The 26,113-nt window shown below is 40.0% G+C and overlaps 1 long non-coding RNA gene across 2 annotated transcripts in view; it reads left to right on the forward strand.

Moving 5' to 3' along the window:
* Positions 1-5,773: 5,773 nt before the first annotated feature.
* Positions 5,774-26,113, forward strand: part of LOC134316220 (uncharacterized) — a 57,942-nt gene continuing 37,602 nt past the window's right edge. Inside the window, exons 1-3 of one of the 2 annotated variants that reach the window (XR_010013061.1) lie at positions 5,774-5,878; positions 18,361-18,408; positions 20,843-21,250. This is a non-coding gene — a long non-coding RNA (uncharacterized LOC134316220). Of the gene's footprint in view, positions 5,879-18,360; positions 18,409-20,842; positions 21,251-26,113 lie in introns of those variants that run through there. The other variant, XR_010013062.1, reaches the window with a different exon arrangement.

A 26,113-nucleotide genomic window follows, 5' to 3' on the forward strand; every position in this document is an offset into this window, starting at 1 on the left:
CCTTGGGGCTGTTTTTCTGCAAAGGGGACAGGACGACTGATCCGTGTTAAGGGAAGAATGAACGGGGCCATGTATCGTGAGATTTTAAGCCAAAACCTCCTTCCATCAGTGAGAGCATTGAAGATGGAACGTGGCTGGGTCTTCCAGCATGACAATGATCCCAAACACACTGCTCGGGCAACGAAGGAGTGGCTCCGTAAAAAGCATTTCAAGGTCCTGGAGTGGCCTAGCCAGTCTCCAAACCTCAGCCCCATAGAAAATTTGTGGAGTCCGTGTTGCCCAGCGACAGCCCCAAAACATCACTGCTGTAGAGGAGATCTGCATGGAGGAATGGGCCAAAATACCAGCTACAGTGTGTGCAAACCTGGTGAAGACTTACAGGAAACGTTTGACCTCTGTCATTGCCAACAAAGGTCATGTTACAAAGTATTGAGTTGAACTTTTGTTATTGACCAAATACTTATTTTCCACCATCATTTACAAATAAATTCTTTAAAAATCCTACAATGTGATTTCCTGCATTTTTTTTTTTCTCATTTTGTCTCTCATAGTTGAAGTGTACCTATGATGAAAATTACAGACCTCTCTCATCTTTCTAAGTAGGAGAACCTGCACAATCAGTGGCTGACTAAATACTTTTTGGCCCCACTGTACATGCTCTTCAGTTTAGCAAATTTTTTTAAATGCTTTTTCTCCCGATTTTATCGCGTCCAATTTTTACCCAGTTGCGTTATGCTTCCTCTCCACTGGAGCTGACCCCCGGCCCAATTGAGGAGAGCGAGACTGTCACACGCCCCCTCCGACATGTTGAGCAGTAGCTGACTGCACCTTTTCACCTGCACGAGGCGAGTTCATTCATGGATCAGCTTTGTGCACGGAGAGCCACGCCCTGTCCACATTATCCCTCGACTCTGTGCAGGTGCCATCAATCAGCCAGCAGAGGTCGTAATTGCATCAGTTATGAGGTCCCTGCTCCAGCTCCCACCATGTATGAACAACGGGCCAATCATTGTTCATATAGCTGCCCAGCCAGAGCCGAGTTTTGAACCAATGAGTTCAAAATGTCAGCTCTGGTGTGCTAGCATGTTTTACCGCTACACCACCTGAGTGGCCTAGTTTAGCAAAATATAATTTTTTGTAATTCTGTAATGTGTGTATTTTTTGTGCTGCTGCGCTATGGTTTGTAATTGATCGAGGTGGTGCTGCTTACCTTGAAAATAAAATGACTTGGCTGATGTGGGGTGAATGGAAAAAAAATCAATAATGGTTGCTATAAAATACAATATAAAATGACAATACAAGTTCAATTCTGTAATTTTTATTGATGCTGAGAAGATTTCCGTCTAGTTAAAGTCTGTTTCATGTGTTTAAGGTGAGCACCATATTGTTTTATCCACTAATGAGAAGTACAACTTGGACTCCAGACTCTTCAATCATTTCCCCTTTAATCGCCGGCCTGGTCCTCTGAGACGGCAGCCTTGATAATCACTTGTTTCTACATCTTTTCTCCATGGATTGCCCTGTGATTATAACCATATGCTCCTGACATCCTCTTTAAAGATAAGAGCGTCACTGATGTCATCCACACGGACGTGTTTTCCCTCTCTGTCTAAGCACTGCACATTAGGAAAGCTGAATGATCTGTCGGGTAATTGTATTTAGAGAGTAATGACTCCTTTCTTTTCTTAAAGACGCGTCGGTGGCGCAGAAACGACTGCAGTTATGGAGTGGAGGTTGTGAATGTATGACGTGCCCTCGTAGTCGAAGGCCTCTTTCGCATTCTTTCTGGAGGTTAAACTGGATGTATGATGTACATGGCGTCAAACGTTGGGCAGCCGTGCAGTTTGTGGATGGGCTGAAGTGGGAAGTGACAAGGTGAAGAAAAACAGATGCTGGACTGGTACAAACTCATCTATAGAAGCAATTATGAGAACTGGTTTAGCTCGGTGCTTCCTCATGCTTTTAAATGTGAATAGAAAACAAGTAATAACTATTAAATTTAAAGATCTAGTCATTAGCTGTAAATTAACAATATTCACAAGCAAAATTGTTTCACTGAATGGACACTATATGAACAAAAGTATTGGGACACCCTGTATAATTATTGAGTTTATATGTTTCAGGCACAACAATTGCTAACAGCTGTAATTAATCAAATATATAAAGGAAATCCTATGCTTTCAACTTTGAAGCAACAGTTTAGGGAAGGCCCTTACCTGTTCCAGCATACAAGTAAGGTATAAAAAAGCCCCAGTGCGCAAGTAAGGTATATAAAGACAGACGGGAGGCTCGGTAAAAGCTTGGTTTAAAGAAACTCCAGTGTCCTGCTCAGAGTCCTGACCTCAGCCCCACTGAACAGCTTTGGAATGAACTAGAACATTAGTAAATGCCCAACCTCAGTGCCCAGCCATACTAAATCAGACCCCGTTCTGATTTGAGGAGAACAAAGCTAACCCACGCCCCATCTGACACGTGGGCAGCGGCCGTATGCATTTTGTCACCTACACTAGATGAGATCATCTGCAGATCAGCTCTGTGTACGGAGAGACGCACCCTGATCGACGCACTCCTTCCCCGTCTCTGTGCAGGCACCATCAACCAGCCAGCAGAGGTCATAATTGCATTAGTTACGAGAGAGTCCCTATCCGGCTAATACCCCACCCCTATATGAACAACAGGCCAATCGTTGTTAATGTGGCTGCTCAGCCCAGTCGCCAGGCAAAACTGAGACTCGATGCGATGTATTTGAGATCCCAGCTCTGGTGTCCTAGCGTGTGTTTTTACCGCTGCGCCACCTGAGTGGCATACTAATACTTTTTTGACTGAATGGGCACAAATTCCCACAGACACCATTTCAGAATAGTGGCTGTTTTTACAGCTGAGCAGATCACATAGAGGTCACTCTATTTTAATAGCATTTGTTTTTCAATGGGATGCCCAACAAGGCTATGGTCAGGTGTCCAAACAGTTCACAATAGCAAATGACAAATAAATAATAAGAAAAAATAAATGATACAATAATAAACTCTGAATAAAATATATATAAATAAATAAATTAGAATAAAATCATGAAAAAAGATAGTGCTAAATAAGCAGATCAATTGCTAAAGCGATTTAAAGAAAAAAGGTTATCACTTACAGTAGATGTTTTTGTTTTTAAGGATGACCTTTAAGAGTTGGTTTTACTGGGATTTCACTTCACCAAGCTTTGCTTTGATTCTGGGTGGTGCTTGCTTACCAGACCCTAAAGATGTAAGATGTCTACAGGACTGGCACACTATCAGATCTATTCAGGTCCTGAACTATTCAGTGATTTGTAAGCACTTTGAAATTCCTCCTGCTGCAGACTGGTAGCCAGTGTAAGGATTTAACTACAGAAGTGATGTGTTTACGTCTCTTTGTCATGGTTAATAAAACAAAAGAGAAGTGCCTGAATGAATGAGCTCGAGCTGTTTGTCGGACTTCTGGAGAAGATTAGTAAAGTGACCATAACTGTACCTTGATCTGTTGGTGATGGATGAGATCTCTCAGACCACTTTCTAGGTTTTAGGAAGCTGATTTTGTAATTTTATTTCTTTTAGTATGGTTACAAATAAAGTAACCTAAACAGACTAAAAGCCTTCGGCACCTTAATAGTTTCAGATTTAAACTGTAGTAATCACATTGATCAACAGCTCTGTGTTCTATGTTGTTTACAGTGAAATTAAATTGCAAGAGCAGGATTTACACATTTCAATTAAGTTCGCCTCAGTTGAAAGCTGCTGGAGTTTTTAAATATCGTGTCCACTCACTGTCCACTCTATTAGACACTCCTACCTAGTTGGTCCACCTTGTAGATGTAAAGTTAGAGACGATCACTCATCTATTGCTGCTGTTTGAGTTTGTCATCTTCTAGACCTTCATCAGTGGTTACAGGACGCTGCCCACAGGGCGCTGTTGGCTGTATGTTTTTGGTTGGACTATTCTCAGTCCAGCAGTGACTGAGGTGTTTAAAAACTCCATCAGCATTGCTGTGTCTGATCCACTCATACAAGCACAACACACACTAACACACCACCACCATGTCAGTGTCACTGCAGTGCTGAGAATGGTCCACCACTCAAATAATACCTGCTCTGTAGTGGTCCTATGGGGGCCCTGACCATTGAAGAACAGCATGAAAGGGGGCTAACAAAGCATGCAGAGAAACAGATGGACTACAGTCAGTAATTGTAGAACTACGAAGTGCTTCTATATGGTGAGTGGAGCTGATAAAATGGACAGTGAGTGTAGAAACAAGGAGGTGGTTTTAATGTTATGGCTGATCGGTGTAGTTCACTAAACTAAACTACTACTATACTAAATAGTATGGTAGTATGCAGTTTAAAATCCTGCTAGATATTTGAGTAAGTTCTCGGTTATTTTAGCTACTGCTATTTTTCCCTCTATTTCCAGCGTTTATATCTCACCTCATTAGGTTAGTCATTGTAAATCTCACTGTACCTGACACTGAAAACTCCATCCATGTTAGAAATGATCAGTCTTCATGACTTATTAGCAAACAAGAATTTATTTACTGACCCCAGGGTGTCACCTTGGGCTAAAACTGTGTAGATTAGACTAAGCATAAATTGTTTACCTAACTAAAAACTTAATTCTGCAAGGAGATACACACTGTAAGATCATTAACAGGTCATCAATGTCTTCTGCAATTCCAGTTAATTATTAGATCAATCTTACCCACTCTGAAGCTGAATATAGATCCATACTTGAAATGATTCTCAGAACTATTGACCTCGTGAACATTTCGTCTGTTTATTTCTCAGTTTTCCAGTCATTATTAACTCTAATCGGTGCTGAAGCTTTAGAATAGATGACTTATTTTGAAGCGCCGGGTTTGATTCCGCTTATAGTCCATAATATTTGTACAGCAAATTAAACCAAGATAATGATTTTTCCCCCCTGAAAGCACTTAGGTGTTCATGGCTGATGGAGTGTTCATTAAGGACCAGTCGTTGCCTATTGTAATTGCTGATTTTTTTTGCAGCAGATAGTTAATTTGTTCTGTGTTTACGACAGTTCCTGTATAATTTTCCGTTTAGATCCTATCGGAGGCAGCACCTCGAGTGAATGAGCCTGTTAATGACTTGACAAAAACAGATTCACATCAATCGCTGTTAGGTGTGACAAAATGACAAATTGACAAGGTAATAAGCAGCTTGCGCGAGGCGAGACGTACAAGATTTACTCCCACATCTCTCTCGGCATGCCCTAATCAAATAATTGCCTAGCGCATAGTTAATGTTGCACAATTTGTGCCTGCGTTAACCCAATAATGGACACAGACTACAGACGTCGTTCAGTGGAGTGTAATGAAGATTACTCTTTATATTATCTTAATGTCATGCTTTTATTTACACACCAGTGTTTAACTAAAAACTGTGGCTGTGTTTCACTGCACTTATGGTTACATTTAATGAGTGATTGACTTGAGGAGAGTTCAGGAATTGTATGATTTTACTAATAGGGTTTTCATGTTTTTCCACATATTTTTGTAATTAATTATACAATTAATATTAGATAGTAGGGGTTCTTTATCAAAATTGTATCAAATTTTATTATAAACATAATACATAAACATTTTAAGAGAATGAACAAATTCATGCATTTTACAAAATTTCCTGTTTAAGTAAAATTTATTTTTTAATTCTATGAATTACTGACATTTCTCCCTAATTCTTAATATTCTTTATTTTTATTTGTGTTTTTATTACCAGAACTGCCGGAGTGCTTCATCTGCAGAGATGTACAGCTGGTGGATGGAGAAGCTTTAAGGAGGTTTTGTGATTGTAAAAGCCTCTTCGCTCATCACGACTGTTTGGTTACATGGATCAGAACGGTAATGATATGATCTGTTTTGTGTTACTGTTTACATGTATTTACTGTGTATAGAAGGCGTGGCTCATGTTATACCACCACTTTATTATGGTCAGGGTTGCAGTGGGTCTGGTTTGCCCAGAATCACTGGATGAAGTTCCCCCCAGACGTAGCCAATCATGTCTGTATGTAGACGCCCGACCGACTGATAGCACAGCTGGGGATTAGCACCCCTGATTTCAAGCAGAGTAATTTACCACTGTGCCAATAGTATACTAGATTGTTGTAAGTTCATCTAATGTTGTGAATTCCAAAGTTTGTCCTGCTGGAAACAAGTTATGTTACTATGCATCTTTATTTTCATCTACATGTGAATTTCTGAAGCTGTTTCACACACTAGACCAGGGGTGTCAAACTAATTTTTTACCGAGGGTAAAGTATCCTGCTGTGATTGCAGTCTGCATTTTAAGTCTTGGACAATTTGTTGTTTTTCTTGGAGGCCAAATTCTGTGTTTGGTGTCAAAATGGCAATTTTATACTGTATATTTATAATCTACAGTATATCTACATTTATATTGTACTCCTTTACCACAGACACAGCCTCATAACACAAGAGACTTACCGTTTTTTTCTTCTTGAAGCACAAACTTGTGTTCACTTTCCCATCTTTCATTAAATTTCCTCCTTCTGCTTCAATTTTCTATTCTTGTACATCTTGTACGCGGGCCTTGAGTTTGACACGTGTGCACTAGACTCTGCACCTGTGTGAACACGTCACTGAAAAACACAATATTTACATTAAACAAGCTGTGATTAATGTATTTTTGTTCACTCAGTCCAGATAACGATTGCTTTGCACATGCACACCTGTGCTGACCCACTATTTAACGTATACATCATGCAGGTCTATTCAGGTGCATCTGGTCCTGCTTCAACCCTAAGGCATGCAAATTCTTCACTGAAAGTTTGGACCCATCAGCATGTGCAAGGGAAAAAATGGCAAGCAAAAGTAAGCTTTGCATTTTTGCAATTTCTCTTTTTTAATTAAGGCTGCAGACAGGCTGGTCGGAGGTATATGCGGGTGTTTCTGTCTTGCAGCCGGGCGTATGTGTTGGGTCCTGCAGGTGGAGGTGGTAGGGAAGCTGCTCTCGCTCCAGGCTTGGTGATAAATACTTGCGTGCCGTCGTCCATCATCGGCTTCATCAATAGCCCATCGTGATGATAAAGTGCAGCCAATAGGTCTTGTAGTTAGTTCTGTTTAATTAAACTCGCACGCTGGAAACACAAATGGATTTCAGCTCCATAAATAAAGAAGTGCTCTGAAAGTTTTTTTTTCTAAAATATTACTAGAAATTGATGTGGACACGGTGAATCCTACCTTGCGGCGGAGTTTTTATTGCTGCGATAGAAAAAGTGACTCGTCATGCATCTTCATCCGACGAGGAATGTGAGGCTGAGTGATTGCGGCGTGGTTAAGTAATGGAAGTAATTAGCTGGACCTCCCAGTATGAATAGTGTATAAAGTAGAATAAAATGAAAGCAAGTCCTCGTTCTGATTGGACCTGGCTCTGGTCTGGGCCGTGCTGTTTAGACTGTGACTGGGATCTGCCAACACAGAGATTGTTCGTCCCAAATGTTATTACGGCTTTATGGGCTTTGTGTCTTTTGATGAAAGCCTTGCATGATCCTGTTTATGCCGCGCTTGCTTCATAATCACTGGCTCTCGGATTCGGACCGCCACAAATCCTAAAACAGTCAGACGCACTCGTACACAGTCTAAATCAAAAGGTTTACTCACGGTGTAATGGACATTTTGTCATGTCTTGGGATTTTTAATGATTTCTGCAGCCGTTCATTTTCTCCGACTAAAACATACCACACGGCCAAAAGTATTTGGACACCTGACCATAAGCTTTTTGGAAATCCTCTTTCAGAAACTAAAGGTTTTGAAATACAGTGATCTCTGTTTGATCTTTCAGCTATAGCAACAGCCACTCTTCTGAGAAGGCTTCTTATGATATTTTACAATAAGTACGTCTGTGGGAATTTGTGCCCATTCAGTCAAAAGACTGTTTGTTTGGCTAGGCGCATTGGACACACCAGACTTACACACTCCTACTTAATAAAGGGGGGAGGATGCCCCACAATGTGAATCATGCCAATTACCCATCAAGATTAAACACATACTGAGTGCCCTAAATACAAGACAAGACAAGACAAAATTTTCCATAGCTGGAACAATGAAAGACATTTTTAACTTTGGAAAAACAGAAAAACTTCATTACAATGACTAAATTAGGAATATACATATAATATCAGAGACTACATATCGGATACAAAGCACCCACATTCCTGCCGTGAATGTAACTTACAAGAGTAAACATGGCATTAAAAGATAGATGGATGGATGGATAGATATATAGATAGTTTGGCTTGGCACTGATGTTGGTCAGAAAAGCCTCAGTTGATGTTCCAGTTCATGTTTAGTGGGGCTGAGGTCAGGGTTCTGTGCAGGACACTGGAGTTTCTCTAAACTGAGCTCTTCATGTCTTTATTGACCTTGATTGTTCACAGGGGCACAGTCCAGTTTTCATGCAGGGACAGGAAAGGACCTTCCCTAAAAGTTGGCTGCGTATAATTTCCGTTCTATACACCTGTTAGCAATTGTTGTGGCTGAAACACATGAATTAAAAAAATTTGAAGTGGTCTTCCAATACTTTTGTCCATATAGTGTACATTTTGACCAAAAACCCCGATATTGCACAAATATTGACGTGTAAAGTTCTATAATAACATTGAACTTTGCTACATGGCTTGTCAATTGCTTAAGACCATGAGAGGCACTGTCCACAGTCGAGTGGGTTTTAGAGTGCCATAGGTTTAGAGATTGCCATGCAAGTAAGTTGCTTGTTTTTACTTTTTATGTAAAATTAGCAACAGACTTCAGTCAAGCTTAAAAGTGACACCTGACTATTAAAAATTAAATAAATAAATCAATAAAAATCAGCAACACCTAATAAGTTTGTTGGTGGACCTATTTTTGATGGTTCTTGGATTAATTTCTGACCAGACAAAGTTTCTTTTAGCGTAAGGTTGCAGTTTGGACCACTGTTCCATGTACTCTTTTGAATTCTCTCAATTGTAACTTCCTGCAGGCACACACCCTGACCAAGGAGAGCTGCAGGCTATCAAAATCCACCTCCGACACACACTGGCCACTTCTTTTTCCCTGTCAGAGACGGGATCTCACAGGGAGCAGTAGTACGTATGGAGAGTCAAACACATTTCTAATGCAGGGACCTTGACCAGCCAGCATATTCACAACTGCAGCAGCAGTGAGGAGGGCGATTGACCACTTTTCTCAGAGACAGTCAATTCATAGTGCAGCTGATATTCAAACTCTGGAGCTAGCATGTTAGACCACCATCCAAGCATCCCATGTACTTTTTAATCAGTGCATACAACTAGGGCACAGGAAAGTAGCCAGTCATAATCACCAATGGCCACATCACAGCTATCTATTCCACATTTTATTAAAGTCACTGCATTTATGTATTTAACCCAGCAAACTTTTAGAAAATACACAAAAAACGTATTCATTAAAGTGCTCTGAAAGTTTGAATATATTTTTAATAATCATTTGATTTAATAAAGGAGAGTTAAACATCAATAAGTAAAGGATTTTCAGCAAAATGTAAAACAAGCAGCACCACATGCCACAGCTGCCAAATGCCAAATTAAGGAAGGGATGAGAAAGACAGTTATCAAAATGTATTAGCCATTTCCAAGGCTTGGAGACTCCAGTGAGCCCCAGTACACGCCATTATCTCCAAATGGAAAAAAAAATAGTAGTGAATCTTCCCAGAAGTGGCCAACCTACCGAAAATTCTTCCTAGAGCACATGCATTAATTATCAGGGAGGATAGTCTGCAGCTTTGTCTTAATGAGGGCATGGGTGGTGCAGCAGCAGAGGAAGCTACAGTTGGGAAATTGGACATGACTAAAACGAGAGGAAATTGGAAATAAATGCAAAAAATCGAACTCTAAAAATTTAACTACAGCTGCATCCGAAATCGCATACTTCCATACTGAACAGTACGCGAAAGCAGTACGCGAGAGCGGTTAGTGTGTCCGAATACATAGTATACATTAAACCGTATGCGAAAAGTACCCAGAGTATGCAAACGATGCATACTTGCGGTCCGCTAATGTATCCCATAATTTAACTAGAGCTGATAGATGGTGGAAAGCAGAGAGTCGGCTGTTTACAAGTGTAAGTAAGACAAAAATGTTAAATGTTATTATTGCGTATAACCCTGAGTAACAGTATTAATAGCTTTGTGGAGAACTACAGAATTAATTTTGTCTGTTTTTAAAATAGTTATAACTGCGGCGATGTGACGTCATGTATCACGTGACGTTGGTAAGATGGTGGACGTAGTACATCTGAGATGCATACTTGTGTACTGAAAAAGCTTACTGCTTTACTGGCTGAGCAGTGCAAACTTTCTCAAATCTAGAACGTACAGTAGACCCTTGACTTACAAATTTAATTGGTTCCAAAGGGCTGTTCTTAAGTCAAAATGTTTGTTAGTTAAACCTATTTTTCCCATAAGAAATAATGTAAATAGAATTAATCCGTGCCAGACCTCCCAAACCACCCCCTTACCTAACCTTTCTAATGTCTTAAATGGTCTTTTTTGTTATAAATACAAGTATATTTTCCCTTAAATCTTAAATTATAGAATAGACATTACTGTAATAAACAATAATAAACAATACACAGTAGTACTGTACATAAAACACACATCAGATGTCAGTACTGTACGTGTGCTTTACTATACAGTACATCATAATACATTTCCTTCTTCTTTAAAAAAAAGTATCTACCAGAAACAACAACTCTCATATTTCTCTATTATTTCCTTCTTTATTTGAATAGTATTGTATTTTGTAGTTGTAATTGCATAAAAGAAAGAATACTTTACTCAGTGATTTCCTTCTTCTCTCTCACTGTCCCCGCTGTCTGACACACAGTGATTCGAAATTAGTTCGTACGTTAAGTTGAAACAGATCGCTCGTAACCCAAAATGTTCGTATGGTAAACTGTTCGTAACTCAAGGGTCTACTGTTCTGTTTAAGTATGCAATTTCGGACGCAGCTTATGTTTACTTAAGACTTGATGGTTTATATATTTTGTTTAAAGATTTAAATTAATGTCGGACATGAAAGACATTACAAAAGAGACGCTCAAGTGCTGTCTGTTATGTTAGTCCACCAGATCCCAACGCTGAGATCTGGGTTTGAATTTCTGCCTTTTGTACAGTGTTTCACACAAAACTGGACCCACTATGACCCTGACCAGGGAATAGTGTTCGATGAAAATGAAAGAATGATGAGCCAAATATTTGTTGGCTTTTTCATGGCACTCATGCGCACACACACACAAACACACACACACATTCACTTTCATATATACAACGGGACGGTTGTTATTCCACATGAAATTGAAAGCAGAGCATCTTTCATCATCATGCTCAAACTATTCAGAAATGAAGGAGCTCAAATCCACAGTGAGATCATGATGATCAAAAGACACATTCTTCCAAAGTGACAAAAGCATTTGTTCTTGTTTTATACCCTGAATAGCTCAAGCTGGGGCATTCTGGTTTTTGTTCTTTATAATAAATTAGAAGTAATATATACATTTTTTTACATGAAGGTCACTGTTGTGCAAACAAAACGACACATCTGTAATATTTTTGCTTCATATATTACCACACACTGCTTGATTTAGCCATTAAATTACCTGAATGTTTGTATCTTGAGGCAGATTGTTTAAATGCTGAACAGTTCATGTGTATTTATAGGAAAAAAAATCACTTTTGGTATGTCATAGTTGTGCTGTTGTACATTTTATACACACAATACATTTACTACACACACTCGGTATTCCTTTCACCTCCCAAAAACGTCCAGTAAGTGAATCATGTGTAGTTCAGATTCAGGATCTGGATCTTTGTGTTTGTCATGTACTTGTGTGTCTGGTGAAGAGTACAACCACATACAACTCCCCACCCCACCCACACACCCTCCGTCCACATCCGAGCTCGAGGTAAGACAAATAGCACGACACATAAACTAATTAGCAGGCAGGAAGTAGTTAATAAATGCAGCAAAGCACCAGGGGCCTGATTTAAATATTGTGGTGGAGTCGGTGACTGAGTGGGCCGGGGAGATCATGATTCCTCCAAGCGTACTGCTCGCTGACCCTGACCCTCATTAGGAGGGGCGCTCCTGGTAGAATGAGACCCTCGGCACAGTACAAGGACGTACAAGGCATCGAGACAAGTGAATGAGGACCAGGAGTGTAGTATATCGGAGCATGTTGCGTCCTCTTGCAATGAGAATCGTACCAATGCAATGTGATTCACATTGTGATGCAATATAAGTGTAAAGTTTTTACATTTTTAATAATAACAAGTGAGTTTTTTTTTCCTTTCCATTGCTCCTGTATTTAGGGGTCACCACAGTCTGCATACCAGACTTTCTTTTCCTTATGTAGTTAATTGGTAGGTAGATATGAAGAGCCAGACATATGTACAGCTCTGGAAAAGCTGTATAGTTTACTTTTCATCATGATTGTAACACATCTTTAACAAGTGAGTCTGTGGGTGGTGTTTGAGCAAATAAAGGCTGGTTTTTGAGTCCCAATGGTTTAATCATGTTGTAACCCAACTTTAGGTCCTACAGACAAGCAGTAGGTTTTAAGATTAGCAGTATTATGTGGTGATTAAATAATTGTGACATGGCAGCATTAACAAAATATCCTGCTTCATTAAAATACTCTTTACTCTTTAAAATACATTCTTTATTTTCTTTATTCATTTACTGCATCATTTACCTGATAAATACTTTATTTAAAAACACAATTACTTGGCATGGTTAAATATTTCCAAATGCAACTGTGTTTATTATTATTATTATTATTATTATTATTATTATTATTATTATATTAATAATAGTAGGAGTAGCTGTAGTAGTAGTAGTAGTAATAGTAATAAAAACATTATTATATTATAAAAAAAATAATAACAGTTGAAGTAGTAGTAGTAAAAATATTATTAGTGTTATTATTATTATTGATATTATTATTATTATTATTATTATTACTAATCTAAATAATAATTCTACTATTTTAAATTACACTATTCTATACTATACTATTTTTAATAATAATAATAATAATAATAATGATAATAATAATGATAATAATAATAATCATAATCATATCCACTAGGAAACCCTGTTATTATTACTTTGCTAAAAAATAATAATATTATTAATAATAATAATAACAATAATACTAATAGTAGAAGTAGCTGTAGTAGTAATTATTATTGTTATTATTATTATTATTGTTATTATTATTATTACTACTACTCCTATTATAAACATTTACATTTTCAGCATTTAGCAGACGCTTTTATCCAAAGCGACTTACAGTACTGTGACAGTATACAATCTAAGCAATTGAGGGTTAAGGGCCTTGCTCAAGGGCCCAACAGTGGCAACCTGGCAGTGGCGGGGCTTGAAACGCCAACCTTCTGATTACTGGTCCAGTACCTTAACCGCTAGGCTACAACTGCCCTATTATTATAATAATAATTATTATTATAAACGATAATAATAACAATAATAATGATAACAGAAGTGGCTGTATTACTATTATTATTATTATTATTATTATTATTATTATTATTATTGCTACTATTCTAAATAATAATAAATATAATAACAATAATAATAATAATGATATCAGAAGTAGTTGTATTATTATTAATATTATTAATAGTATTATTAATATTACTTTTCTAAATAATAATAATATTAATAATAATAATAATAATAATAATAATAATATATACTTACTATATAATTACTATTCACATTTTATGTTGTAAAAATGCTTTCAGCATTGTCCCATTTTTCAGCATTGTCCCATTTAAAAAAAATAAAATCAGCCAGTCACTTTGAACTAAAAAGGTTAGAAGTGGATTGAGATGCTACAGAACTAGTACAACATCGACTATTACGTCTGAGCATAAAACTCATTTCAAAGCCACGGCAATCACTCGCTCCATATACCGACATATGAATATGTTTTCCATTCTTTTATGAAAGGCCTGCCATCTGTTTTCAGTCTGCGGCAGTTAATGGAAGTGATCTTATGTGAAAAATAATACTCTTTTCAAAATATGTAATTTAATCCAGATGAACTAGACCTCAGAGTTATGGAGCAAATGACAAGGGAAAAATAGTGGATATGATTATGGTTGGCCAGATGCAGAGCAGTCTGTAAAATACTAACAACTGCCTAAATTTAGCCTGGCTTCAGAGAAACGGCTTCACCATGTTTAGGATTTTTCACAGACCTGCTGCTGCTCGAGAGAAGAGTTTTATACGCTCGACTCTCCAACGTTTATGCTCTCTGTGTTCTGTGTATCGCCTTCGGAGATTAGCGTGTTCATCGAGTTTACATCTGCTTTATGTACATTTAAATAGGTTTTTTTTAAACTTGATCAAAATAAACACATTTTGGGGATTTAGGAGAGGAACTGGTTTATTTTACTGGAGCTGAATTACAGGGCTTACAACAGAGTTTCATTTATTTTATTTTTCGAAAAAAATATGCTGACGGTAATCTCCCTCCCTTTACTGAAAACACATGGACAGGGTTTGGAAAATCCCAAGACTTATTTCATAATTGTTTATGCCATGGTGGTACAGCTGGTGGAGCGTTTATGGCGAAGCACATGGATCCAGAGGACCTGGGTTTGGTCCTTGCTTTCAGTCAGTGTGTTATTGTTCACTCTGCTCCCGTCACTGAATGAAAGAAAATCCCTGCAGTTATGTTTTAAAGTCTAGCTGTTGTAGCAGAAAGGTAGTACCAACTCAAGATTAATACCCTTGGTTTTGTTTAGGCACATAGAAAGAGGTGAGTTATACACCAATCAGCCATAACATTAAAACCACCTCCTTGTTTCTACACTCACTGTCCATTTTATCAGCTCCACTTACCATATAGAAGCACTTTGTAGTTCTACAATTACTGACTGTAGTCCACCTGTTTCTCTTCATGCTTTGTTTGCCCCCTTTCATCCTGTTCTTTAATGGTCAGGACCCCCACAGGACCACCACAGAGCAGGTATTATTTAGGTGGTGGATCATCCTCAGCACTGCAGTGACACTGACATGGTGGTGGTGTGTTAGTGTGTGTTGTGCTGGTATGAGTGGATAAGACACAGCAGCACTGCTGTAGTTTTTAAACACCTCACTGTCACTGCTGGACTGAGAATAGTAGCGTCCTGTGACCCCTGATGAAGGTCTAGAAGATGACCAACTCAAACAGCAGCAATAGATGAGCAATTTTCTCTTACGTTACATTTACAAATAGAGTGGACAGTGAGTGGACACGGTATTTCAAAACTCCAGCAGCACTGCTGTGTCTCATCCACTCATACCAGCACAATATATATATATATATATATAGCTTCGGTTAGCTCCCACAGTCCAAATATGTGCAAGTGAGGTGGACTGAAGGTACAAAATTGTCCATGACTGTGTTTGACATTAAAAACTCGAACTGATGAATATTAGCTTGTTGATCAGAGACGCTTTATGGTGTTAGAGCATCTCAGATTTAGATTCAGATAGTGGTCAGGTTGGTACCAACATATCAATTTTGCCCAGCTTGGTGCGATGTGTTTGCGGTGTGGTCGTAGCGGGGTGGGTTTATGAAGCGTGTGTGTGGTTAAGTGGACCCTGTGTGCCGAGTGTAATCCTAAGTGCTCAGGTTTAGATGTCGTATTTCTCTCTCGCTCTCGCACTCGTGGCTTGATAATTCCCATCATCGCAAACACACATGAATTTCCATTCATTAGCCGAACACTCTGAGCAATCAGGACAGTGTGGCGGGGGGGCGGCCGGGCCCTTGTAAAATCACATTGCTTAATAGCACTGTTCTGTAATTATATGCCATTAACATCTATCAAAATGAGCTTGCACATCATCCATATAAGCTCTGGATTTAGCCCTTTTTCACCCTCTCTCACTCCGAGTGTCTTTCCATTAGACCTACCACGTCCAACATTTAAACACATAAATCTTTCTCTCTCACTCTTGTTAATTGCTAACGTGTAGCATTTATATAACAAAGCGCTTCATTATAAAAGTAATTAAATTATGTGGCGTGCAGTAATGATTCTACATCTTTATTGTGTTATGTATCTTTCCTTTGTTCTATTTGTATACGCACGTAAAGAAACACCTCCCTAATTTAGGTTGCCACTTACAAAGCCCCTGAACATGTCATTATAAACATACACTTGTAGGAAACAAGTAATGTATATGACCAAAAGTATTGGGACACCCCTCCTAAATAATACACTGCCGAGTCACATTCTTATGACCACTTCCTACATTCGACTGCTGTTCACGTAGCTCTTGGAGGAAGTCACATTTTGTCAGCTGGCTTAGTGGGTATATAAGGTGTGGAGGGAACTCTCAACAGATTTGGGTATGAATCCATCCTTGCAGATCACGTACACCCATACATGCTGATCGTCTTCCCTGAGCCGGATGGGTTCTTCCAACAAGACAATGCGACATGTCACATGGCTAGAAATGTCCAACATTAATTGGAAGAGCATGACCAAGACTTCCAAGTGCTACCCTGGTCCCTTAATTTCCCAAACTTGAACTCAATCGAGCATCTGTCGGACCACCTCAATTGGCACGTTTGCTCTATGGATCCTCCCCCACGCCCCCTCTAGTAGCTGTGAGATGCACTGCAGTCAGCATGGCTCCAGATATCTGTGACAACCTACCTGGATCTTATTGAGTCCTTCCCAACCCGTCTAGCTGCTGTCCATGCTGCACGTGGCGGCTACTCTGGATAATAGCTGGCGCTCATAATAATGTGACTCGACAGTGTAAGTTCGTATGGCCAGTTGTTTGGGACAACAGTTTGGGAAAGGCCCCTTCCTGTTTCAGCATGACTGCCCCAGTGCACAAAGCAAAATCTATACAGACATGGTCTGACAAGTTTGGTGCATAGAGTCTGACCTCAACTCCAATGAATCCCTTTTAGAAAAGTGGAGGCTGTTATAGATGCAAAGGATGAAAGAACTCAATATTAATCCCTGTGGTTTTGCAATAGTACGTACAGCAAGCTCTCATTCAAGTGTCTACATATTTTTGGTTATATAGTGTATATGTACACATCACTAGTAGCTTGCTGAATATCCTATTCAAAACCATTGGCACAAATATGGAGTTGCCCCCCCTTGCAGCTATTATGACCCTCACTCGTCTTTAAAAGACTTTCTGCATGCCTTTCGCACATGTCTGTGGGAATTTGTGCACATTCAGTGAAAGAAGCATTTGTTAGGTTATAAATGACATTAAATGACAAATCAACTCGAAGATCGCAGTCATGCTGGAACAGGAAAGGCCCTTCCCCAATCTATTGAAATACAACTGAAATTGCTACAATACTGAAATTAAAGTGTCCATACAGTCTAGGCCAAATATTGTAGATTCTCTGAAAATATGCCATAAGGCAGGCATCTTCCTACTAATTCATTTGGTAACTACGAATGGTGACAACTAGTGACATCTCTGTGCCCATACACACCGGGTTAGTTTTGCTGCACTCATTTAAAACGTAAATAAAAACTTTTACCAAGATAGAGATTTATTCCCAAACTACATGCTGAGTGGACATTTGTCTGGATCTTTAGATCATTGTTGAAAAGCCTTAGGAGTGTTCACTGAGTGTTAAGGGCCGTACTCAGGAGCCCAATGCTTGATCCAGCATCATTCTGATTACTAGTCTAGTACCTTAACCACAAAGCTACCACCACCCTTACCCCCTCTGTATTTACTTAATGAACTTAAATTACACAGTAAGGGCAGCACAGTGGCTCAGTGGGTAGCATTGTTGCCTTACAGCAAGAAGGTCCTGGGTTTGATCCCCAGGTGTAGTGGTCTGAGTCCTTTCTGTGTGGCGTTTGCATATTCTCCCCGTGTCTGCTTTGGTTTCTTCCCACAGTCCAAAGACATGCTGAGTGGACATTTTTCTGGACCTTTATATGTCATTGATGAAAAGCTTTAGGAACCTGAGTGTCCACAGCCATGGGACTTGTACTTCACGACGAAGGCTATTTTACATCCATAGAGACTTACAATTGTGATACAATGCAAGCAAGTTGAGTGTTAAGGGACTTGCTCAGGAGCCCAGTGCTTGATCCAGCATCCCTCTGATCACTAGTCCAGTACCTTAACCATAAAGCTACCACCACACACACTCCCCTCACTCCTGCACTTCCAGGCTACTTAATAAACTTGTTACATCATGAACTGCCAGATTCTGTTTGCAGCATAAATGTGTTGGTTTGTTGGTTTGAAAAGGTTTTAAATTCTGTTCTGTCTTCATTTCAGGGGCCTAAGAACAAGAATTGGTTCAGGTGTCGCCTCTGTAAAGCAAAGGTAAGGAATAATGTGTGTGTATGCAGCATTTACAGATGCTACAATTATGCCTGATTACAATTTGAGCAATCAAGGATTAAGGCTTGAACCAGCAACCGTCTAGGGCAGTTGTAGTCTAGCGGTTAAGGTACTGGACTAGTAAGCAGTTCAAATCCCACCACTGCCAGGTTGCCACCGTTGGGCCCTTGAGCAAGGCCCTTAAACTGTAAGTTGCTTTGGATAAAAGTGTCTGCTAAATGCCAAAAATGTAAATGATTACTAGTCTGGTACTTTTACCAATCAACTACTACTGCTGCACACTGCTGTGTGTGTGTGTGTGTGTGTGTGTGTGTGTGTGTGTGTGTGTGTGTGTGTGTGTGTGTGTGTGTGTGTGTGTGTGTGTGTGTGTGTGTGTGTGAGTGATATTTTCTGTACACTTACAACAGAGGGAAATCCTCATAACCCATCGTATGACATAAGATTTTTGTAATTGTGACTTGTCTGTGCACTAGTGTACAGGCGGCACGGTGGGTAGCTCTGTCTGTGTGGGTTTCCTCTGGGAGCTCCGATTGAACCTGAACTGATGAATCATGGGTAACCGGTAACTAACTACCTGACCTCTCATGAATGGAACCAAAGTGTAAAACATGGCATTAAACAAGCACTAGTGTAGGTAAGGTTTAGTGAGGAAGCACTATTGTAAAGTCGCTCAGGATAAAAGAGTCGCCTAAATGCTGTCATTTTTTGTCCTCTTTAATAAAGCTCATAGCAGTGAGTGTGTGTCAGCGAAGTTGCTCTGTCCTCTCCCAGCAGAGGGTATTTAAGTAATTAACGGTACATTGTATGTTGGAACAGAGCGGACGTTGGCGATTCAGCCCGCTAATAGAACTAATGAGCAATCAGCTCACTCTGCCACTCGGACTGGGACCGTTCTGTGAGCGGCCATGTTGCTTAGCTCTTTGATATGCCGTATGATTATCTGCTAATAATGTGCCAGGACACCCACAGTGGGAGGAGGAAAATAAATGATCATAATATTTGGCAGTGGAGGCGAGCGATGTAATTTCCCAATACATATTCAGCATGCAAGATGAAATTTAGCACCCGGTCCCCCAATACCTCCCCGATGCTAATTCTGAGAGACCATCTCGCACCGCACCGCAGGAACTCATTTGTGGGAAATGACAGATGTTGATGTGGTGACACACTAGCGTGTGTGGAGCTCGGCGCTCTGCTTTCCTGAGGTCTTGTGATGATTTTGGGTGTGTATTCATGCCAGCGTGCTGGTTGAACCCTGAGAAGGGCAGTAAACACAGGTGAATATGTGATGATCTCTAAAAGAGCTGTTGTCTTACACAGAGCAGGTTTGCTTTCATTCTCAGTAAGTACTGTAGATGGTAAAAGACACAAAGGGTGTGTTCAAAAATCTAGTGAGCTGCCTTGCTGTCTTACTGCCTACATAGGCAGCTGCCTGATTCTAATAAGTCATGAACTTATAAGTCAGGTTATTCAAACACACTACTAAGACAGCGATAACATCGGGTTTCACTTACTAAGCTAACACAGTTAGCATCATGCCATTCAAACCAATTGGATGGGGTGGCACAACACGCTAGCATGTCAAATAACATCTTCCACCAAGTACCGAAAATGGTTAAACTGTCCCCGACAAGACCGAACTTGCAAATAAATACACTTGTACAAGTTTATACAAATTAAACATCAATGATAATTTATTTACATTTGAAAATAACTCCGTTCGTTGCCACGCATCGTTCATCCATATTTGTTGTGATAAAAGTTGTGCCGCATTGAATGCTTGGATTGCCTTCATCGCTAAGGCAGCATCGGATGCTCCCTCGTTCTACAGGCAAAATAACGTTAAAATTTTAGGATACCTTTCTAGTGAGCATATTAAGGCATCTAGGATTTCGAACAGCCTCCTTCTCGGCAGCACACATAGGATGACGTAAAATTCTGCCTATGTAGAAAGCGCACCAGGTTTTCGAACACACCCTAAGATAAACATATTTGTTCATGGTTGGTTTTTATAAATTATTTTCTGCATTTACTTGATACTGCAGATCTAAGAATTCGAATCACAAGAGTCCATCAAGGTGACTTCTTCAGACAGTTGCACAGTTGTTTAAAGTGGGGTTTCCCAACCGTTTTATTAAGAAAAGCCTCTGAACTGGTAAACTGTGACTGTTAAAATATTTTTTAATGTAGTAAAAAAACTACCAAACTACCAAGTAGTAAAACATACACACACTTTTGTTAAAGTTTAAATCTTCACTTTCTAACCACACATCATTTCAGCAGTCTAGTAAAATAACAAATACAAAGTACCTCTATACACTATAAGTATTTTAATAAAAAAATAATAATTACCTATCTATCTGTCTGTCTGTCTTTTTTTAATGCATTTTCTCCACATTTTCCCCCTTCGATTTAGTGCATCCAATTTGTCTTCTGCTGCTGACAGACTCCAGATTTGCATCCAAGGAGAGCACGCCTCTGCCCACGCCTTCTTTACACATGCACAGCCGTCCTCTTCTCGTCCGTGCTTCCTGCACAGGCGTCTCTTCTGCCAATCAGGGTCCTTACACAGCGTATGAAGACCCACCCACATCCAGTCCCCCCCCCCCGCATCCAGTCCTTCCCCCGCAGATACGGTGGCCAATTAGTATCTGCTGCAAGCATTGCCAATAATGCCCACTAGATGGTGCCCAGCCGACCGGTGGCAACACGGAGCCTCGAAAAAGACAGAAACTCGGTGCTGGTGCGAGAGCGGAATATCCCACTGCGCCACCTGGGTGCCTGTCTGCCTGTCTTTTTGTCTGTCTTCTCTTAATTCTCAGGATTTGGATCATAATCTTACAAATAAAAAATATATTTCTCATAAAGTCAAATGACAATAAAAAATTGTCCATATTTTAAATTCAGCCGAGATTCACATGAAGTGTCTTGTGCTTGAATGACTTCAGATGAGTTTCAAACATCATCTCTAAATCATGTACAAAAATACACTCCTGGTAACATAACCCTCCCAAAAAAGCTTTTTTTCTAATCCTTAATTTTTTTTCCTAAATTATAATATTTTTATCGTGTCATTAGAAATATTTGCTTTATTTATGCAGAAAATTATTAAATGAATTAAGGATTTTAGGTGTGTATGTTAGCTTGTGTATTGTGTATGGTAGCAGGTGAGATTATAACACAACACAGGACTCTTTTACATGAGACATTATAACATTATATAGAATTTTAACCACTTTTATCTTTTAAAGTTCACCTGATTACATTTTGATTCAGTTTGCTGCTGATATTCGCGTGGTAAAAGTGACCCGGACAGTATAAACGCTTAACGTGAAAATAAAGTGTAATGTGGCTTGTTGTACTAAAACAATGACCGATGAATTTGGGCAGTACAGAGCACTTATAACCAGTACAGAGCACTTATAACCAGTGATGACAGAAAAAAATTTAGTGTTTCTGTGTCGTACTTTTAGTTCGCTACGCTTTTTTAGGTGAAGCTTTTTGCGGATTCAGAACCCCGAGCTGCAGAACCACCACACGTGAAGTTAATACGGCTAAACACAGATACATGTGGAGCTTTTAGACTGGATTTGATGGTTATTTCACACAAATGGATGTTCGTGTCGTGGAACTTTAGTGATGTTCTATCGCTCAAGTCGAGCGCTGAGCAAATTGGCTATTTGCACCGAGGGTCGCGGTGAGAGCGAAGCGCAAAACGCTTCTCACGTCAATGAACTAAAGAAAACAAGTTGTATTTAATCAAGTGTAACCCACATTACATACTACAACTCTTATACTGACACTTTGACCCTTGATTACATAATAAAACACAGATTCTTATGAATAACTTCAATAGCATTTAAAGTATTCAGCATATTTATAACTTCAATAGCTTTTAAAATATTCACAAAATTGCTCCAAAACAAGTTGTATTTTATCAAGTGTAACCCACATTACACAAACACGTCAACATCTCCCTATCACCAATAGTTGAGCGATGCTTTTTGCATAAAAACGAACATCTGTAACAACAGCACAAATGCTCGCAGGTAATCTAAATTCTCCACCATCATGATACTTCTCTTTACTTTTGTTGTGTAATACCCACCATGATGACGCAGGCTTGGTTCCCAAAAACTGGTGGAAACGCGGGTTGGTTCTCTAAAAAACACCAGGGTTTGAAGAAACCTGAACAGAACCAGTTCTAGAACCATGGTTCTTTTGGTAAAAAAGCGCTAACAGGGACCTGGGGTTAGGAGTACACTCATGTTTCCAGAACCCTTGCTGTGAGGCACCCAGACTACCTGCTGCGCCACTGTGCCGTGCTGATTAGTCATGCCCTTGGTAAACCGAACGCTAATGCCAGGTATGTTCCAAACACATATTGCAGTCACATTAAAGCGCACGTTCCTTCGATCCAGTGCTGTGTCTTTAAGGGCTTTTATGATGGTCAGTACAAAAATAGGCCTGCTTTATTTGATTATGGTCCATATGTTCCCATCAGCCCTGGGGCTCCAGGTATTTACTAAGTAACACAAGTCCTCTCTAAAAAAAACATTCTAACTATGACCTTTTATCGGAGCCGTACCAGTAGTCGTAGGCCTGGGTTATAAAGAAAATGGCATTTAAAAAGCCATGGCTGTCGGCTGGCTCTGGCCTGAGCAGACTTCAGTATAGATTAAACAATAGATTATGTGCCCACTTAACATTAGCATGCATTAGCTGCCTGATTATCATCAAGAAAAAACAAATAATGGCTCCATTTGGGTTGTGCAGCCCAGAGGGCATTAGAGAGGTTTTTTTTGTTAAATGTGACTTGACTAAATGATCTGTCTGAAGATCAGGAAACATTTAAGAGCGATGCAGCAGTAATATTAGCAGCATGACTGATCTCAGGATTCTCTCGCTCTCTATTTCCTTTCCTCTTTGTCTTTTTTTCATTTTTGTCTTATTTTGCGCCTCGCAGCACCAAGTGGCCTCCACAACCCTCTATAATGGCTCGCAGACTGTCCCACCTGACCAGGATAATGCAACCCAATACCCTTTAAATGGGAGTCATTTTCAGCTTTTGTTGCCTTGCTGAGCCTTGGGGGCAGCTGAGCGAGGCAGGCCGGGGACACTGAGAGAGCAAAACAATTTCGAGACGAGTGAGCAGTGCTCTTCCCTTCATCTCGCTCATAAGTGAACACACACACAAACACACACACACACAATGCGAGCACGCACGCATGCACACACTCGTACATGCAGACACACACTGCCTCCACTCAGGGGCGTCACGCACCATTTTTTTATTGTTACTTTATTAAAAAGGTACACACCTCCAGGATCACACACCCCAACACATACTAACACAATCCTAACCTGTATTCTCAAATTAGTGTTTCTCTGAACATTTGGTACAGTAGTGGATAAAATACCTGAAACTATCCGGAATAAAGATCCAATTCTTCAAGTGATGAAAAATCTACTTTGCAGTCTGCACTACAGTCTTCAATAAGCCTTTATTCATTCATTCATTTTCTTATCTGCTTATCCAATTAGGGTGGGGTGGGGGGGGGGGGGGGTGCTGGAGCCTATCCCAGCTTTTCAGTGGGCACAAGGCACACAGTAACACCCTGGACGGGATGCCAGTCCATCGCAGGGCAGACACACATACACCCATTCACTTATAGGGCAGTTCATTGTCTCCAATTAACCTGACTGCATGTTTTTGGACTGTGGGAGGAAACCGGAGCTACCGAAGGAAACCCACGCAGACACGGGGAGAACATGCAAACTCCACACAGAAAGGACTCAGATTGCCCCAACTGGGGATCGAACCCAGGATCTTCTTGCTGTGAGGTGACGGTGCTACCCACTTAGCCACCGTGCCGCCCCAATAAGCCTTTAATGATGCTTAAATCTGGTGATTAGTGAGACCGTTAAAGATGCCTTACTTCATCCTGATGCTTGTGATTCTGAAGTTATGAAACGTTATGCACCATAGGGTGTGCCTGACTTTGTGAAACTGCCTATTTTGTAATTTTTTATGCATTTCTCTATGCTTCCTCTCTACTGGTGCTGACCCCCGCCCTGATTGAGGAGAGCGAACTGACACACGCCCCCTCCGATCAGTTATGAGGTCCCAGCGCCGGCTTACCCACCCTGTATGAACAACTAGCCAATCGTTGTTCATGTAGCTGTCCAGCCCAGCAGGATGGCAGAGCTGAGATTCGATACAATGTATTCGAAATCCCATAATTTCTAATTCCTTAATCGCCTCTATGACACCTGCTGCATGCACAATACCCATGCTGAGAAGGGCTGTAGGCCAACACATAGATTTTTTTTTTTTTACACATGTGCTGGCGTTAATTGCATCTTTTCACCAATCAGCAAAAGGGCCCTAACACAAACATACAGAAAATCATGTGACCTCGCTTCATGTGACCCCACAGTCATGCTGGAACAGGAAAGAGGCTTCCCCAAACTTTTGCCACATTTTTTTGGGCATATCATTTTAGATATAATTAATTATTTACAATAGAAGTGTGGCTTAAAAACCTGATGAAAATAAATAGGAGTGTCCACTTGGCAGTTGTTTGGCACTGTTTAACCATGTGAAATCTGAAGAAAGGCACTTGGTTTAATTAATGCACTAGAATAATAACCTTTTTATAGTGCAATGATGGTGCCCATTTAATATTTACTCTTGGAGTGATGCACTTGTAGATGGGCTATGACGGCCGTAATGATAACGATAATCACGCCACGCTAAGCTATAAACCATTGCAGTTTTATATTCCACTCACTGGTTGTTACAGTTAATGAGCTATTATGGCTTTAGCAGTAAATGAGCATGTACATTTAATAAATCCTGCCTTTTTGTTGTTGTTGTTTTTCTTTTCCCAGTCTTAGCGAGTGGTTTGGTGCATTTGCATGTGTTATGCTAATTTGTTAGGGCAATGAATGCATTCATTTCATCAGCACACGGCCTCAAAGCAATAATTACCAGAGTAGGTGCGTCACAAGCAATCATGTTCAAAATTTGCCAGTTAATTATTAAGATTTCGTTCGGAGGGACCCTGATTTGACACGAGTAGCCGAGGGATAAAAAAAAGAGGTATGGAGGGTGGTCAGAAGTGAGCCAGTGCCCGCTGCAAGGTGCTTGTTGTAGTCTTGGCCTCCGGATGAGAAGGGAGGGATTTTTTTGCATGTTGACAGCACACATTGTGGACTAATTACCACGAATAGCGGCGGGCTCACTCCTGCTCTCCGAATCCAGAGGGGTGTAATTAGAAGAGAAAGCAGGGCACAAGCTGGTCATTGTCTTGTGCTGTAACTAGTTGAGGAAGGACATGTGGATTTGTGATAGGAGATGCTGCTCTTTTAGGTGAGGTGACCCAGGAATGCTGGGTAATGTATGCTCATGGGGGTGAGACTTGTAATTACAAGTTGTTAGTCACTCTAAACCTCATAACCTTTTTATGTCATGTATGTTTTTGTTCATTCCTTTAAGGGGCATTTATATACATGTACAAGTAAAACACAACCACGGAATGCACAATGCATAATAAAAATGTGGAAAAAGTATTTGCACCCTTCACAATTTCTTCTATTTTTGCTAATTTGTCATATTGAAATGCTTCAGCTCTTTCAACTAATTTAATATAGATAAAGACAACACCAGTAACACAAAATGCAG

This window comes from Trichomycterus rosablanca, chromosome 6 (assembly GCF_030014385.1).
Source record: "Trichomycterus rosablanca isolate fTriRos1 chromosome 6, fTriRos1.hap1, whole genome shotgun sequence".
In the NCBI taxonomy this organism is placed as follows: Eukaryota; Metazoa; Chordata; class Actinopteri; order Siluriformes; family Trichomycteridae; genus Trichomycterus; species Trichomycterus rosablanca.